The sequence below is a fragment of the Chelonia mydas genome, chromosome 3 (genome assembly GCF_015237465.2).
Source record: "Chelonia mydas isolate rCheMyd1 chromosome 3, rCheMyd1.pri.v2, whole genome shotgun sequence".
NCBI classification, from domain to species: Eukaryota; Metazoa; Chordata; order Testudines; family Cheloniidae; genus Chelonia; species Chelonia mydas.
Genome location: NC_057851.1, coordinates 110796727 through 110802726, shown reverse-complemented (window position 1 = coordinate 110802726; position 6000 = coordinate 110796727). Strand labels below are relative to the sequence as shown.

At 38.5% G+C, this 6000-nt stretch overlaps 1 protein-coding gene across 4 annotated transcripts in view; it reads right to left on the bottom strand.

Moving 5' to 3' along the window:
• Nucleotides 1-346: 346 nt before the first annotated feature.
• MTHFD1L (methylenetetrahydrofolate dehydrogenase (NADP+ dependent) 1 like) overlaps nt 347-6000 on the bottom strand; it is a 243645-nt gene continuing 237991 nt past the window's right edge. For all 4 annotated transcript variants that reach the window (XR_006289653.1, XM_037894986.2, XM_037894985.2 and 1 more), the window contains one exon: nt 347-5440. The gene's annotated coding sequence lies outside the window, so the exon portion shown is untranslated. The remainder of the gene's footprint in view (nt 5441-6000) is intronic.

The following is a 6000-nucleotide window of genomic DNA, read 5'->3' as shown; positions in this document are numbered from 1 at the left end:
AGCAATCCCATCATGCTGAGCACTAGGCAGGGTGGGTGTGCCCATGCAAACGAGATCAGCTAATGAAGTCCTCTTCCACAGCTCATCACTAGACGTCAGGGGAGAGCTCATTCAGTCTCTGCTTACACCATCATCAAAAAAAGGGTAAGGAAAGGAAAAGCTGGTTTTGCAACTTGATCACATCCCTGACCTCTTGGCTAATAGCCATTGAGGGACTTACCCTCCAGGAGCTTATCTAATTCTTTTTGGAACCCAATTATACTTTTGGTGTTCCCAGCATCCCCTCTGGCAATGAGTTCCACAGGCTGTCAGGGGATAAAAAACACTTCTGCAAATTGTTCATCGGTATCCATAAGAAGGTATATACTTTATTTTTTTTTTTTTTAATGTACACACCACTGAGTTTTGGATTTTGAAATACAAAAAAAGGACAACAAAACTTTTAAGTAGCTTGAACATATTTCTGTGCAGTCAGGTTTTTACTCCAGTGGTAGCAACTAAGTATTAACTGAGTACAAAAAAAGCAGATCTATGGATATAAATGATAATACAGAAGTTGCCATCTGGCTCCTAACATAAAAAATAAGAAGCAAAGAAAAATAGTTCACGTCCTTTCCCATAATTGTGATTACGGAACATGTCCTAAAACTGGTCTGGCATTACAGCCCAGAGCAGGGAGTCAGGTCACCCGGATTCTACTCCTAGCTCTGCAACTGACTCACTGTGACCAAGCACATAACGTTGCTTCTCTGTGCCGCATATTGCAAACCAGTAACCTAGGAATACTAGGTTTCAGAGTAGCAGCCGTGTTAGTCTGTATTCGCAAAAAGAAAAGGAGGACTTGTGGCACCTTAGAGACTAACCAATTTATTTGAGCATAAGCTTTCGTGAGCTACAGCTCACTGCATCTGATGAAGTGAGCTTTAGCTCACGAAAGCTTATGCTCAAATAAATTGGTCAGTCTCTAAGGTGCCACTAGTACTCCTTTTCTTTCTAGGAATACTACTGGCTACCCACTTTTGCAAACTCCTTCGAAATCTTCCAAAAAAGGCTCTATAAAAGTATATCATTGCTTGATTTCCTCTCTTCACCCAGGATATTTTTCAGGATTTATCTCTTGAGACTGCTGCAGTTTTTATAAAGAGCTGCAGCCTTCACAAATATTGCTATATACTACGCAATGTGAAAGGATTCCAAACCTTTTATAGCAATATGTTCATGACCACTCAGACCTCAGCATGAAGTGGGTTTTAAAAGCTTCTGACATTCCACAATACTTTGCAATTTGCAGGCATAGTATACAGGTCACTTGTAATATTTCGTAACAATTAGATTCTCTAAAATGAGCAATATTCACTGCCTTCTCTTCTGTAACTTCAATCCTTTCTCTTACATTTCCTCCCCAACCACGATGTGTTAGCGTCTGTGCTATCCTCATGTGGTATGAAAAGTCCTCAGGCAAGGGACCTTATCTTCCTATAAGTCCACAAAGCACCAGTAACACCTACAGCACTATATAAATAATGATACTCATAATACTTTTTTCCACTTTAAAGAATAAATAACCTAGAAGGCATTCTAAATAAAGCAAATGAAAGGAAAAAATAACACACTGAGGGCAGGATTTTCAGAAGAGCTCAGTGATGGCTTAAATCTGCTCCCACTCAATGGTAAAACTGCCATTGATGTCAATGGGACCAGAACGATGGCAGTGCTGAGTGCTTTAGAACATCTCACCCTAAAACTTGAAAGGATAAATAGGTGAAGAAGCTGAAATTGGTTAGTTCAAAAGATTTCTGCAGATATTTGAGTAGGGAAAAGCAAACCTGGGAAATAATGAAAGATGATTGAAATGGCTCAAAGATTTCTTGGTGATGAATACATCAGAACATTGTAGCATTAAAAAAAAAATCCTCTACCCAGATGACTGTCAAGAAATCACACGCACCTCATTAACTCCTGACTATCTTCACTGACTCTTGTGCTGCAGTAAGATAAATAAGTACCAGAAATATTGTTCAGAGAGGAAAGACAGTATAGTCTAAATTAAAAATATTTACCTGGAACATATGCTATGGGGACCCATGTGTATATAAAATGGGAGTTTGGAGTGGTTTGTTAAATCCTATCACTCTGAGAGCCTCATATTCCTCATGCAGCGTTCACTGGTCAACAGCAGTGGATGCTTCAAAACCAGGAGTGCTTAGAATCCGCACTGCACTGAGGTCAGAACTGAGTTAGCTGTGGTAGAAGCCCTGTGGTAGAACATGGCTGTTGCTAGAAGTTTCTTTAGGCAGTGTGGAACAGACACTTTTTCTGACAACCACTCGAGGAAACCCCCCAAGTGTAGATTTATATTTTTCTCCCAGGTGGTGTTCGAGCCTATCTACATGACAAATACAAATGACTTGTGGGATTAGACTACAATATAGGTATAAACATAGCGTAGATTGAGCCTAGGGCACAGTTTAACAAAATCTCTTAGACCAAAAATCTCTGCCCACAATTGTCTGGAAAACTGGGCTCAAATCTCGCTAGTAACAGGCTTGTTTATACATCATTGTAGTTGGTATGGTATAATCACAGACGGCCCAGAGTCTAGCCTGGCATAAGCTAAATTTGTGAAGTGAACCTTGTTAACAGAACATGTCAAATGCTTTGGAACCATTAGAGTCCCATCTTTACTGTAACTCCATGCTAGATGTCCGAGTTACAACACAGTAGTCCTCATAGTTAAAATATGTTTCTGGAAGGAGCATTATTTCAACTGTGCCCCCAGTCCGTGCTGCTGTCTCACTAGAGTCCAAGGCTCTGGCACAGTTAGGGTACACAGTTAAAACAAGGTTCAATCCTTGCAAGACTAAACTCTTTAAAAAAAAATGGTTAGAGAACCATGTGATGTAATGGAGTCCCCAAACATGGTGGGAGTGGCGATGTAAACAGGACCAAAGAGACATTGTTCAAGCCTATAACATATATAGACATGAGTAAGCTGGGTGGAGCAGCACTGGAGGATGTCACTTGGGAAATAAACTATTTCAGGTCATTATTTCACTGTTTTCACTTAAAAGGACAATGATATATTGTCTCTCCAGACCCCATTGTTTTGCTGCTCTTTTATTGAAGGAACCAGTCCATGAGCATTTCCTGAGAAGGAGCACTTCAAAAGCTTGAAAATACAATATTCTGTGTATTTTCAGAATCCTCTATTTTATTCTGGATTGCTGTCAGAAAAAAGTCCAAAGAAGAGTCAGTTACTGTGGTGGTCTAAAAGCATACTGCGTGAGATTCTACTCAGCAATCTGCTGAATACTTGTTTAAATGAATATCCAATTCAGCTACGAGGCACACTCAGTTGTATAAGTTAAGTATGATGGTTAAAAATGGAAAACATGATCTTGAGAGGCCCAAAATTCTGTGTCATATGAAAGCGCCATGGTTTCAAAAATGCTCTGTTTTTGTGACTACACATATGTATCCTGTTCACCACATACAGGATACACACTATATAGAAAAAACAGCCTAGTAGGAGAAAGCCATAACCAACCGTATGCCTGAAATTACTCAAGGACCCCAAAAAGTGCAACACCCTAGTTTAGCAACCAACCCCATCATTGTAACCACCTTATCACACAGACAGCTTGTTTTTTTCATTGTTTGCCTTTCTTTTTGAAAACCAAGCCGTACCAGCTTGTAGTTCTTGAAAACGAGCTTAGAAAACTGGCGTCATCTCTTTTTTAAATTATAAATTGCATATAATAATCAAAATAGAGAAGTGCTGAGAAAATGAACCAAATCATTAAAAAAAAATTGGTTTATTAGGGTTCCTATCAGCCAGATCCTCCATGGCAGAAATGGAGTCCTAGTGCAATGCATTCTTGGGTGACAGAGAGCAGCTGGAGCTTACTAATGTGACTTTTGGAGGTTCAGGACTTTTGTTTGTGCCCAGAAATAACTGGATGGAGTCAACATTTTGCTACTGGAAACCTAAATGAGGCCATATTAAAGTATTAAATATGAGCATTATTTCTGCATAAGATACCAGACATTTTTAGCAGCTGGCCCTTACATCTAGGTTGATAATTATGTGGACTTGGTTGATGGTGTACAATGTATTATCTGAGTAGCATGACATTTTGGGCTGTTCTCCACTTTACTAGGTGGTGTTGTAATAATGTGTTTTCAATGTCCAAAATATTGTGCAAAGGAGTTCACTGAATGAATCAGGTCAAAGGAGCATGTGCATTAGGAGGAAGACCTTTCTTTCAGGCACATATTTGGAAAATAAACAGCAAAAACGAGAAAAGAAATACTCAAAAGTAACCTGTTAAATATGTACTATGTGAAAGTTTGCCCTACTGTAGCAGTGATTCATTCAATGGGCACTCAAAGAAAGTCAAAAGAACTGCTCAATTTGGATTTTTGACATGCTACAGCACCCAACTGTCCCTACAGAGGGTGGCTGGAGCATGGGAACAGCATACCACAACCCCCAAATAAAGAATGGTTAGTTTTCACTGGCAGTACCACCTGCTGACTGTAAAGCAACACCAGACCCTCAATTTTGCACTGTAAGAAAAACCCTCCAGAATAATGACAATAACCCACTCCACTGGGAAACAAGGTTAGAGGTTGATATTTTTCAAAAAACTGACAAGACAGACATTCCTTCTGTCTCCTTAGACAGCTGATTTTAAAAAGAAACAAAGCTTGTTGACATTTGGGATTTATGGTCAAGATACTGAACAAAATAGACTAAAAACACTGTAAAACTGGTAACAAGCGCCTTTGACAGATGAAAGTACCTATGACTATTGGACATACTATGTTTTAAGTTTTTCCGAGCCGATTGCCCTCAGAGGAAACACAAATTCTGTATTAAAAAACTCTTGCTTGTTATTCTTCAACAGTCCCCTCATTTGAAATTTGGCTCTTCCCCAGCAATGCCCATAGCAACACTTGCTGATAACTCAGAAATGTACAGCTAATTTGTGTGTGGTTTCAGCTCCTGAATGCCAGCAGCTGAACTGTACTTTTCAAGAGCAACAGGCTTTATCAGGCAGTGTAATCCTGTTTATGTTAATTTTTTAGATGGCCATTGATGAGGGAAATACTTTTGTTAGCAGCTCAAATAAAGAATACAAAATCCTGGAGTGGAAAATTTCACCTTTCTGTTCACACCATATTATCGATAAAACAAACATTCAGAAATGCAAGCAATAGTAAGCACGGCAAAAGATTTCTCTGCACTAAACCAAGAATAAATTAGTTTGTAACAAACTTTTTTTGTGTGTGTCATAAAAATGGGTAGAAGGAAGTGTAGATTTTCTCTCTTTGGTCTATCTTGATATCCCTCCAGAGACACATAACAGGCATATTTCAAATTCACTCGTCTCCTATTGCAGGAAATAGTGAAGTAGCAGTTTGTATTTTCAGAATTCTGGAAAAGAAGAAAAGTATTGCAGAAATAATTTTCATTGGCTGAAGAAACAGGAATAAAGAAACAAAAGCTAAGGTATGACAAGAGGCTCTGTAATGTTTCAACGGTAGAAGTTTTTGCCCTAAGCATAATTAGATCAAACATTTAACTATACCATGTGCTACAAATAACATATTTCCAGTTAATACAAACCCTTTCTGTATATCCAGTGGAAGGAAAACACAAAACACACACAAACACACACACGCTAGCACTATTATGGGCTTTTGAAGAGTTGACATTTTGCAATAGAGAGTTCCATTGACTTAAAACTTGGTGCATAGAATTTAGGAAAGTTATTGTTAAAGTGATTTAAAAAAAACTCCAGCAAGATGCATTTTAAACAAGAACTGATCAAGAAACTAAAACAATATAAACATTAATCACCTTTCCAGGAGGAAAACACAAATGATTCACTGGTAGTGAAGGCTAATTAAGAATAATCTCAACCCATTTATATGGAGAGAAAGTTGTCAGCAGACAGATCTGCATAGAAAATTACAATCCCAACCCCACTATCT